Here is a 12,173-nt window from a genome sequence, read left to right as displayed (position 1 = left end):
CAGAAATAGTCTGAAAAAATGTAGAGTTGTGTTGATCTCCAGCACACCCCCTAGAGCAGTCATATTCTGCCCCAGCCCCTACTCTCTTTCCACACAAGTGTGAATGACCTGTGTTTAGCACTTCAGGTGACAGATTTTAGGACGTAAAGTTAATTTATCTGTCACCAGTAAGTTATGGATGTACAAAAAATATATTGTGCTTTATTCCTGAAATAGAAATGTGTCAAATACTTGCTGGGTACCCAGGTCATCAGGCAAGAAGTCTAGTGAAATTGTTTATTGTAAGTGCCAAGACCTGAAAATGTATTTTTATACCAAGCATCCAACAGGAGGTGAGGCAATACTTCCTGGGACTTGAACCTATTCCTTTGTGTTGGTCTCAGCCTAGCTACAGTCCTGTTATCAGCTAGGAATGCCTGGGGCATTCACCTGAGCTCTTACTACTTGTGGTGAGCCCCTACAGACAGTTCCCCAATCAGAGTTAATGCTGTGGCTGGACTGGCCCTTGGGGTTTTTATTATGATTTCAAGATGCACCTAAGCAACAAGCATCAGGGACATTTAAGAAAACAAAATTTATTACTCACAGATCCTGGACGATACAGAGCATGACCAGGGCCACACAGAGAGGTTGAGGGGTATGACAGAGACTTTATTATCACCTCTGCTACACACTTCAAGGAAAATGACACACAACTGGCCACAGTAATTACAAAAAAATGAGGAAGAATTTCTATTTTGTTTGAAACAATGTTGATAACAATTTAGACAGTGAACAGAAGTGTAAACCTTTGATAAGGGGAGAATCCTATAAAAGATTTGAGAAAACTCTCTGGAAAAACTTCTGGAGGCCGGTGTGAGGGACCCTCAGGCCTTCTTAGTCTTCATTATTCATATGTCTGACTATAATTTCCCAAATCTGGAGACCACTCTACCATGGGAGCTCCCAGCCAACATGCAGCACATCTTCATGCAATGCCTACCCCGTATTACTGAAGCTCCCACTGACAAAAAGAGGGATTCTCTGAAGCAGAAGATCTGGCTGGAGGCCCTGAACACTGAAGCATTGGCCACCATCCCTTTTGTGAGCTTGACCAGTGAAAATAATGTGGAGACACTGAAAGAGACTTAACCCTCTATGGGACTTACTTTGGGCTAGATGACACATCCCTGGAAATCACGGCCATTGGTTTCCAAGTGTCAGTGGAGAAATTCAAGGCAAACATTATGTCAGTGGAGAAATCCAAGGCAAACATTGTTGAGAAGGATGATGAGTTCTTAGTGGGAAAACTGTTGAAATATATTAAGAGTCTTGGCTCAGTCACTGGGGGATGCCTTCCTATCGGCCTTTATTTAGAAAAATCTCCTGTTTGCAAAATTACTTCTTGATACTATGGTAAGTTACAGTAAAGCTGTCATTGAGAAAGACGTTTTTCACAGAAAAGATGGCCTTGGCAGCTGGCCTGATGGTGGAGTTGCTGTAAGCAGTCCTGACCCACCTGCCCAAAGCAAGGACCCCAGATATTTCCATACTCCTAGCCCTGGACAACCTCAACCTTAACCTCAGTGACTTTCATTTGAGAAAATGTGGGATCAATCATAAAGACTCACTTAAAATCTCCCTAGGGAAAATAATGAAAGGGGATCTGGAATTCTATGCTAAGAAGTGAGACCATCTCTCTATGGCACAGCTATACTCTGTCCAGGGCTGATCTCACTGCAGTTACCATAGTGGCAATTTGCTGTGCTCAATGTCTGGCACACAGTAGGTGCTCCATAAATGTTTGATGTCTGCACATATCCACAGTCAATAGAGGTCATTCCAGATGGTCCCTCATGTCGTGCCCATCTGATGTTTCTTCTGGTTGCCTTCCAAGCTTATGTTATTCTGCAAGCCTCTGTAACGTAAACATGAACAGGACATGAGGTCAGAGAAGTTGAAAGAGGAAACAGAGCAACTAGGGTAACATGAGAGAAGAGTGTCCTTGGCAGGAACGTAGCCTGGGAGGTTTCCACATTAGAACCCTGGAAGCTCTTCAGCTGCCATCACCCACAGCTGCAGGTGGCCAAGGCAGGGAGAAGGCTGGTGTTGTAGGGTCGAGATGATGTGCAGATTCCTAGCAGGAGCTCTACAGTTTGGATGTGTTTACTGACCTGAAAGCTCTCTGAACCATATAATTTGGGGATTTTTATGAAGGTTTCATAATGTGGGCATAATCAATATTAAGTCTATTTCCAACCCCTCTCCCCTCTCTGGGGGATGGGTCTGAACATTCCAATCTTCTAATCATGGTTTTGTCTTTCTGGTGACCAGCCCCCATCCAGACATCAAGGAGCCCACCCAGAGTGGCCTAAATGGAAGAAAACACACTGCTATCACCCAGAAAATTCCAAAGTATACAGGAGTTCTGTGTCAGGATTGGGGTCGAAGACAAATATTAGAACAAGGGTTGCTCCTAGTGTTCTTATCACTTAGGAAGTTACAAGGATTTCAGGAGTTCTGTGCCAGGAGAACAATATATATTTTTTATCATCTCACAACCGTGGTACCCAGCTCCAACACTGACAGGCCCCTCAGAGACTGGTGTTCTATCTGGGAAAGGAGTAATCACAGTACAGCCTCCAAAGAGTCTTACAACCCAATAAGAAAGCATGCATAAGTTACTCCATTAATGTATAGTACACTATATAATAGAAATTCTTCTTCCTATCACCCCCCCCCCCCAAAATCTCTCCTCTTTCCCTCCTGCCCACATTCAGTGGAAAACCAGTAATCAGAGAATATGGGAAGCCCCAGGGGTCAGCAGAGAGCTCTTCCTAATCACTTCATCCAGACGGATGTGCAACAGGCAGTGAATGGCAGGGGGAAATTATCAATCAACTTCTGGACGGGGATGGGCCCACACAATAAGAAAAGGACATCACAGAGATACAAAGAATCAGCTATTACTATGAACAATTATACACCAATAAAATGAACAACCCAGAAGCAATGGATAAAACCCTAGAAATGTGCAATCTCCCAAAAATGTATCAGGAGAAATAGAAAATATAAACAGATTGATTAATAGTATTGAAACTGAATCAGTAATCAAAAAACTCCCAACAAACAAAAGTCCAGAACCATGCAGCTTCATGTGTGAATTCTACCAAACATTTAAAGAAGAGTTAATACCTACCCTTCTCAAACTGTTCCCAAAAAAATTGAACATGAAGGAATGCTTCCAAACTTATTCTACGAGACCAGCGTGACCCTAATACCAAAATGAGACAAAGACTCTGCGAAAAAAGAAAGGTACAGGCCAAAATAACTGATGAACATAGATGCAAAAATCCTCAACAAAATATTAGCACACTGAATTCAATAATATGTTAAAAGAATCATACACGATAATAAATTGGGATTTATCCCAGAAATGCAAGCATGGTTCATTATCTGAAAATCAACCCATCACTATCAAACTGAAGAGTAAATATCACATGTTCTCAATAAATGCAGAAAAAACTTTTGACAGAAGTCAACATCCATTTATGATAAAAATTCTCAACAAAGAGAATATGGATGGAACACACTACAACATAATAAAAGCTGCATATGATGAACCTACAGCCAATATCATACTCAATGGGGAAAAGCTGAAAGCAATTCCTCTAAGATCAGAAGCAAAACAAAGATACCCACAATTGTCACTTTTATGTAGCTTAGTATTGGAAGTCCTAGCTACAGTAATCAAACAAAAAGGAATACAAATTGGAAAGGAAGAAGTAAAACTGTCAGTGTTTTGAGATGACATGATATTATATACAGAAAATCCCAAAGACATCACCAAAAATCTATAAGAACTTATAAATGAATTCAATCAAGTAGCAGGATACAAAATTAATATTCAGAAATCTGTTCTGTCCTATACACTAACAACAAACTATCCAAATGAGAAATTAAGAAAACAATCCCATTTATATCTGCTAGGAATAAATAAAGCCAAGGTGGTAAAAGACATATACTTGGAAAACTTTAAGACATTGATGAAAGAAATTGAAGACAACACAAACAAATGGGAAGATACACCATGCTCATGGATTGGCCAAACAATTATTGTTAAAATAACTATACTCCTCAAGGTAATCTGCAGATTCAAAGCAATCCCTATCAAAATACCTATGTCATTTCTCACAGAACTAGGACCAATAATTCTAAAATTCATATGGAAGCACAAAGACCCAAAATAGACAAAACACCTTTGAGAGAAAAGAACAAACCTGGAGATATCACATTCTTTGATTTCAAACTATACTATACAGCTACAGTAATCAAAACAGCAGTGTACTGTCACAACAGATACATAGATCAATGGAAAAGAATACAAAGCCCAGAAATGAACCTATGTTTATATCATCAATTAATCTATGACAAAGGAGGCAAGAATGTACAATGGGGAAAAGTCTCTTCAATCAATGATGTTTGGAAATCTGGACAACTATACACAAAAGAATCAGACTGAACTACTTTCTCACATCACATACAGAAATAAACTCAAAATGTATTAAAGATTTAAATGTAAGACCTGAAACCATAAAAATTCTAGAAGAAAACATAGGCAGTAAGCTCTTTGGCATTGATCACAGAAATTTGAGGGGGATATGTTTTTTCACAGAAGGGAAACAAAAGAAAAAAATTAACAAATGGGACTACATCAAACTAAAATGCTGTGGCACAGTGAAGGAAACTATCAACCAAACAAAAAGGCAGCCTACTGAATGGGATAAAATATTAGCAAACCAGATATCTGATAAAAGGTTAATATCCAAAATATGCACCTCAACATCAAAAAAAACAAACAATCCAATTAAAAATGGGCAGAGGACCTAAATAGACATTTTCCAAAGAAGACATACAAATGGCCAATGAAAACATACTCCACATCAGTAGTCATCAGGGAAATGCCAATCAAAACCACAATGAGATAGTACGTCATACCTGTCAGAATGGCTCTTATCTAAAACACGACAAATAAAAAGTACTGGTGAGGATGTGGAGAAAAGGGAACCCTTGTATACTGTGGGTCAAAATGCAAATTGGTGCAGCCACTATGCAAAACAGTTTGGAAGTTCCTCAAAATATTAAATATAGAACTACCACATCCAGCAATTCTACTTCTGGGTATTTTTCCAAAGAAAATGAAAACAGTAATTTGAAAAGATATATGCACTGCTATGTTTATTGCAGCATTATTTACATTCACCAAAATATGGAAGCACACTAAGTATCCACTGATAGGTGAACGGATAAAAAAATATGTGATATAAAAAATGTAGTGAAATCTTGCCATTTGTGACAACATGAATGGACTAAAGGATATTATGCAAAGTGAAAATAAGTTAGAGAGAGAAACCAAATACCATATGATTCCACTTATATGTGGAATCTAAAAAACAAAACAAATGAATACACATAACAAAAGAAAAACAGCCACATAGATACAGAGAACAGACTCATAGTTGCAAGAGTGAGGGGGTTAGAGGAACAAGTGAAATGGGTGAGGGAAATTAAGAGATACAACTTTCACCTTTAAAATAAATAAGTCACAGGGGTGTAACGTAAAGCATAGGGAATATATTCAGTCGTAATAACTTTGTATGATGAAAGAAGGTAAATAGACTTATCATGGTAAGAATTTTACAATGTATAAAAATACTGAATCGTTTTGTTGTACACCTGAAAGTAATATAATATTGTCAGTCAATTATACCTCAATTTTTAAAAAGATGGTCCATATGACGTTACACATATTTTACTACAATAAATAAAAAATGTATGTGAATCTACAAGTATCTCAAAATAAAAAGTCTTATAAAAGAATAGATGGATTTTATCCAAAAAAATCCTAAAGCAAAACCTAAGAAGCAAATTGTTAGCTTTGATGACATCAAAACTGAAGTTTTCTCTTCAGTGGTGGCCACCACATACACAACAGAAAAGGACAGATAGAACAATACATTTACAACGACTGTCAATGGCCAGAATATATCATTGACAACTTCTACAACCTGAGAAGAAATGGACAGGGAGCACTAGGGAAAAATGAAGACTGTGAAAAGGCAATTCATAGAAAGAGAAACTGGAACAGCACACAGATAAGTGAAAGGAGGCTCAAAATCAAGTGTTCTTAGCAAGAATGAAAACTAAGGGAAAAGTGGGACACCCGTCCATGCCTGTCAAAGATGAGAACGCAGAGGAGGGTCAAGTGTTGGGGGGAGATAGAGAAAAGCAAGAACTTCATTCTGCTGGCCCATGGGCAGGTGGGACAGCCTTTCCAGAAAGCAATCAGGCAAAGTCGTCAGTGCCAAAAATTCTCAAACAGGCACAGGCAGGAACATGGCCCAAGATGTGCATTGCTGCTGAGTTGGTAGCAGAGACTGGGAGGCAGCCCAGGTGATGGGTGAGGGATGAGATGTGCGTAGGAAGCAACAAGAACCTGCAGTGGGTTATCATGTAGTTGTCTGTCCACATGGCAAATTGGACACACTGCTGTGAGGAAAAAGTAAGAAAGAAACTGCTCCAAAGAATAGCACTAGTTGTGTAAATTTAAAATAAAAACACAGCACACAATTTTCAAAGATACAAATGAATTGAACAATTTGTATCAAAGGAGACAAGTGCCATTGTGTGGGAGAGGGGCAGAATGAAGGGATGGGACGGGAATGGGACTTGATTCACTAGTGAGCTAGTTTTAAAAACAACGGGTGTGCTGTGCGCAAAACAAATGCTTTCCCATGATCTGGACAGCAGTGCCAATTCAGCCCAAAAAAAGTTAATTGATTTTGTTACCAGAGTTGCCACAGATCCTTGCTAAAAACCCACCAATACCTCTGTTGAACAAGAAGGAACATATATCTTTAAGTCATAGTGTCTGGACACAAACAAGCTATAGGAAGAGAGAAAGAAAACCAGATAGAACCAGCTGAAACCAATATGATGATAAATCTGACCTCCAAGTCACAGACTAAAAAAAGAACAGAAAAGGGGTAGCACTCCATTTCCAGGAAAGCCCTGCCTTTTTGCCAGAAAACCAATTCCTATGCTTCTCTATCATTAGTCTCACCCCTCCCCTCATTGGCCCTACTCCTTAAGAGCAAATCCCCCCTTTGCCACTAAGGCGAGAAGCTGATTTGTGAGCTAACTTCCCAATGTTCCATTCTCTGGTTATTAAATAAATCTTGTGCTACTTCAATCTCAGCTTTGGTTTTGCTTTTGGCTGTGCAAACTCAAATGGAAAAAGTACATTCACTGCTGAGACGGGAGGCCTCAGCTGGTCTATGGCCCAAGTGAAGGAGGGCAGGGGTTGGCCCATATGTCCTAATTCAGTAACAGTCGTAAAAGGGAGAAAAAAGATCAGCTTAAAAGTTGAAAAGGAAGAAGGTTCTCTGGGGCTGTGAAGCCTAGTGATGGCTGCATCCAAACCCCTACTATGAGCTGGGAAGACTTCTCTGTGAGGTGGCCAGTGGGATTGTCAACTTCCGTGCAGAACAGACTTGAAACCAAGAGCCTGGGCACATGGCCTTTCCTTCAGCATTCTCAGAATGGACATTCCCACTGACCACCCACTCTGTTACCCTAGGCCCCTTCCAAGGCAAGGGCAGATTTGGACTATAAAGTGCTCCTCTGATCTCACATCTCCCACATCCTCAGCTCTTCCTCTCCTTGATTCGTCCTTTATCTCTTACTCACAGTTTCCTCCCTGGAGATTTCCCAGGGTTAACATATGGGATAAGTGGGTGTTGAGGGAGGAGCCCCTGTGGAGGGAAACAAAGGGTCAGGAATGTGACAAGGAGACAAGAACTGCAGTTCTGGTCCCCACCGAGGCACTAACTGCATGTGGCCTCTGCACCCTTGGATGGTCGGCATCCTTTTTGGAGCAACAAGAACCCCCTGAGAAAGTCTGTGCTCTGGCTAAGTGGGAGGTTGGGAACATGGAGAGCATGAGGCCCCACAGGACCAAGAGGAAGAGGAAAGGAAGGAGGATCACACAGGAGACCAGCAGCGGTGGCCTTTGTGCCAACGGTCCAAAACCCAGAAGAAGGGGCCTTGGGCAGGATCACTTGTCTTTCCCCCGTGGTCACCAACTCACCCCGTCCCCCAAGTGCTGGGAGTCAGCAGGACAGGAGGAGACAGGGGCTGTGAGAGGCTTGCATTATATCCAGCCACCACACCAAAGTCCCCCTCTCCTTCCCACTCCTAGGAAGCATGAGACCTACTCCTCGCTTGTGCCCACAAGCTTCTAAAAGACACAAAACAGAAACATTTGCATTTCCTCATAAACAGCTCTGCACCGAGGTGGCCAGCTGCTCACAGGCCCAATCACTGCACAAGATTTTGACTTGGACTCTCCACATTTTAGTTTCCAAAGTAAAACTACCAACCAGAGAAAGGAAACGCTGCATTTATTCACGTCGCTGGCAGGAGGGAATCACAGATAAGACTTTATCAAGGTGCTGGGGCCTCGAAGCTGGAGGGGCCCAAAGCTTTGCAGAGCAGGTGACAGTTTGCTGTGGTCGAATGTAGGATGGGTGGGAGGGTGCTACAGTGATTCTCAGAGCATTGTCCCCAACCAGCAGCATCAGTGTCCATCCCCTGAGGACTTGTTAGAAATGCAAATTTTAGGTCCCACTGCAGACCTCCTGAATCAGAGATGTGGGGGTGGGCCCAGCAAACAGTGTTGAGGAGCCCTTGCCCTCTGTGGGGTTCCTCTACAAACCCAAGTTTGAGAACCACCCTTGTAGGGGTGAAATACTCAAGGGGTGTTTCTAGTCATCTGCTGATAGAAGATAAAAAGGTGGAAGCCCTCACTGAAGGTTTATGTCAAAGTGCCAGCAAATGGTTGCCTCAGGCTCTGTTTTCTTCGGAAACCGGGTTGACACAAGTCCAGCAAGCAGAAGCCAGGGGAAAGTGAAGGAACTCTCTATTACAGTTGTTTGCCCATATCTACCCTCAGGGAGAAAAGTCCATAAGCATAGCTGAGTTTTTTAAAAGCACTTACTGTGTACAAGGTATTTATGCTTCTATTTGTTTGAAAACTTCTTTAAGTCAAAACACAAAATAACATGCATTTAAAGTATGTGAACAATAAAAAGGAAACACTGTTACTGCAGGTCTGCCCAGGGATCTGGTCTGATAGATGTAGATCCTCGATTCACAGGACTTTGGACAGTCTCTCAGCTCCGTGGGAAACTGGATCATGAGAAGCAAGTCAGGCTCCTTTAGAGTGCGGGCCCCGCCACCCTGACTGTGAATTTGTTCAGTAAGGAAGTCAACAAGTAATTGCTCCAAATCTCTCCATACAGGCCTCTCCCAGCTGGCCCCCAATCCCTGCAATCTAGGTGACTGCTTTGCAGAAGGAGGAGGGGCAGGAGGGAGAGGGAAGAGGCAGACCTGGCAGAATCATCCTGCCATATAATAAGGGCCTCCTGGCTCTGGAAATAGGGACCCCAGGATGACAAACAGCACAATGAACAGCAGCAGACTGGCTGTGTCTCCTCCCATTCCATAGCCCTAGAATCTGTTTTCAGTCACACCTCTGCAGCTCTTCCCATAATCTCAGTTGCCATCCTGTCCTCCAGGTCTGCAACCTACCTACACAGGAAGGCACCCTCCCTGGCCCTTGGAGAGGTTCCATGGGCTTTGACCTCCTTGCACTTCTCCTCTCCCAGGTCCTCTTCTTCACCCATATGCAGCTGGCAAAATGGAGTGGGTTCTTGATTCCTAGAAGGTAGACAGAGAACCCAGGCTTGGAAACCCAAGAATTGTCCTGCCTATTCTGGGCTTTTTGCACATCCATGTGAATTTTATTAGCATGGCAACCTGCACTGAAAAACCAAATCTCACATTCAGAACAGGTCAATCTACAGAGACAGAATGCAGATTGGTGGCATTATGGGTTGAATTGCATCCCCAAAAAGATATGCTGAAATTCTAACCTCCAATGTCCATGAATATGACCTTATGTGGAGATACAGTCTTTGCAGATGTACTGAATTCAGGTAGGCTCTAATTCAATGACTAGTGTCCTTAAGAAGAGAAGAAGAGGGGACTTCCTAGGTGGCACAGTGGTTAAGAATCCACCTGCCAATGCAGGGGACACAGTTCAATCCCTGCCCCAGGAAGATCCCACATGCCGCGGAGCAACTAAGCCTGTGTGCCACAACTATTGAGCCCGTGTGTTGCAACTACTGAAGCCTGCACACCTAGAGCCTGTGCTCTGCAACAAGAGAAGCCACCACAATGAGGAGCCTGCGCACCACAATGAAAAGTAGACCCCACTCACCACAAGTAGAGAAAGCCCATGTGCAGCAACGAAGACTAACGCAGCCAATAAATAAATAAATAAATAAATAAATTTTTTACAAATACTAAAAAAAAAAAAGAAAGAAAGAAAGGAAGAAGAGGAACTTCCCTGGTGGTCCAGTGGTTTAGACTCCTTGCTCCCATTGCACAGGGCCTGGGTTCAATCCCTGGTCAGGGAACTACATCCCACATGCCACAACTAAAAGCCCACATGCCTCAACTAAAGATCCCACATGCCACAACTAAAGATCCTGCACACTTCAATGATAACCCCGCACACCGCAACGAAGATTGCATGTGATACAACTAAGACCCAGTGCAGCCAAATAAATAAATAAATAAATATTTTTTAAAAAAGAAAATACATATCAGAGGTTTGTTCCTCTAGAAATTACAATACAAAAGAAGAAGAAGTGAAGAAGAGACACAAAGGGAAGGAAGCCACCTGAGGAAGGAGGTATGCAGAGATGGGAGTGAGGCTAAAATGAAAATAGAAAGAAAAAAAAGAAGAAAGTGGGGCTATCACAAATCAAGGAATGCCTGTGGCTACCAGAAGCTGGAAGAGGCAAGAAAATGTCAATGAAAAAATGTTGCCTGCCACGTAACTAAACAAAGGATGTTGCAGCCATCAAGCCATCACACTGCAGCCACCTGCAATGATGCATTATGAGGAGACTCAGGATGAGAAAGCAAAGGATACTTTGCCCCAGATAAGTGAGGTGCATATCAAAGGAATGATTTCAGTGAGCCCAGACTCTTGCATCTTCCCATCTACAAAGGCACTAAATTCATTTACTTGGGACAGCTAGTTTACTTTAACAGTAATCTCTTGATGTTCCAACTACCTGGTCTTTGTTGCAAAAATGCATGTATATCCTGGCTCCTCCCTTACCTCTTCAGAGCAATCCCTTAGAAATACCTGAAAGGCTGCTTCTCAGACTTATGTCCTCAGTTTTGTCTGGTAAATAAAGCATAACTGTCGACTTTTAGGTTGTGCATTTTTTTCCAAGTTAACACATTTGGGGACCATATGAAGGGACCCAGAGCAGACTTCTCTCCTTTGCATGAACTCTATGAGGAACCAGAGCCTTGGTACCAGCAGAGACCTCTTGTGCCCATCCACCTCCTTGGAGAATCCAGACAAATCTGGGTGAGTCTCTCCTGATTGATGATCCTGAGTTTTATTTGGCAGCGTCTGTCTAACAGGTACTTGGCTTCCCAGTTGAAAGATATTGGGAGTGACCCCCCCAGTCAAAATATATTAGAGGAGCACAGTTGACAAAACACTGGGAGTTGCTCAGTTAAAAGGATACTGAGTGGTCTGGGCTGAATGGTTAGGTAAGAGGTTCACCTGACATCATTCCTCAAATTGGCTACCATAGCAAGAATTTGTCAGGATTAAAGTGCACTAGTACATTTTATCCCCAACAAATTCAACTTTAAAATGGGAAATAGATTCTCTCAAACAAAAACGAGGGGCATCAGAAAACCAACCTCCAATTAACACTCCAGCCAGATTCATGTACATTGGGAGTTCATATTTCCAAGTATCTACTTAATTGAAAATTAAAGGAAAATTAAAGGAAATCTCATCCTGAAAACAAGGAGACTCTTATTGTGTATTCAATTAAGTTAAAAAAAACCAGCTTAATCAAAACATATTTTCAAAATTCTGACTTTTAACAGTGGCCTGCTAGGGGGAACTTGCATGTAACTTCTTGTGTCTTTGAAATGTGAATGTCCTACCACATCTTCTTAATGCATTCTGCATGTGCATGTGTCTATTTGTATATATGTGTGTTTTGAAAACTTGACCTCTGCCATACTATTTG

The 12,173-nt window shown here is 41.9% G+C and overlaps 1 long non-coding RNA gene across 1 annotated transcript in view; it reads right to left on the bottom strand.

Annotated features, from left to right (window-relative positions):
• Positions 1-839: 839 nt before the first annotated feature.
• Positions 840-12,173, bottom strand: part of LOC130836685 (uncharacterized) — an 80,091-nt gene continuing 68,757 nt past the window's right edge. The window contains exon 4 of the long non-coding RNA XR_009049211.1: positions 840-1,897. This is a non-coding gene — a long non-coding RNA (uncharacterized LOC130836685). The remainder of the gene's footprint in view (positions 1,898-12,173) is intronic.

This window comes from Hippopotamus amphibius, chromosome 15 (assembly GCF_030028045.1).
Source record: "Hippopotamus amphibius kiboko isolate mHipAmp2 chromosome 15, mHipAmp2.hap2, whole genome shotgun sequence".
NCBI classification, from domain to species: Eukaryota; Metazoa; Chordata; class Mammalia; order Artiodactyla; family Hippopotamidae; genus Hippopotamus; species Hippopotamus amphibius.
The sequence above is the reverse complement of the archived record's forward strand: the minus strand, read 5'-3'. Positions and strand labels throughout refer to the sequence as shown.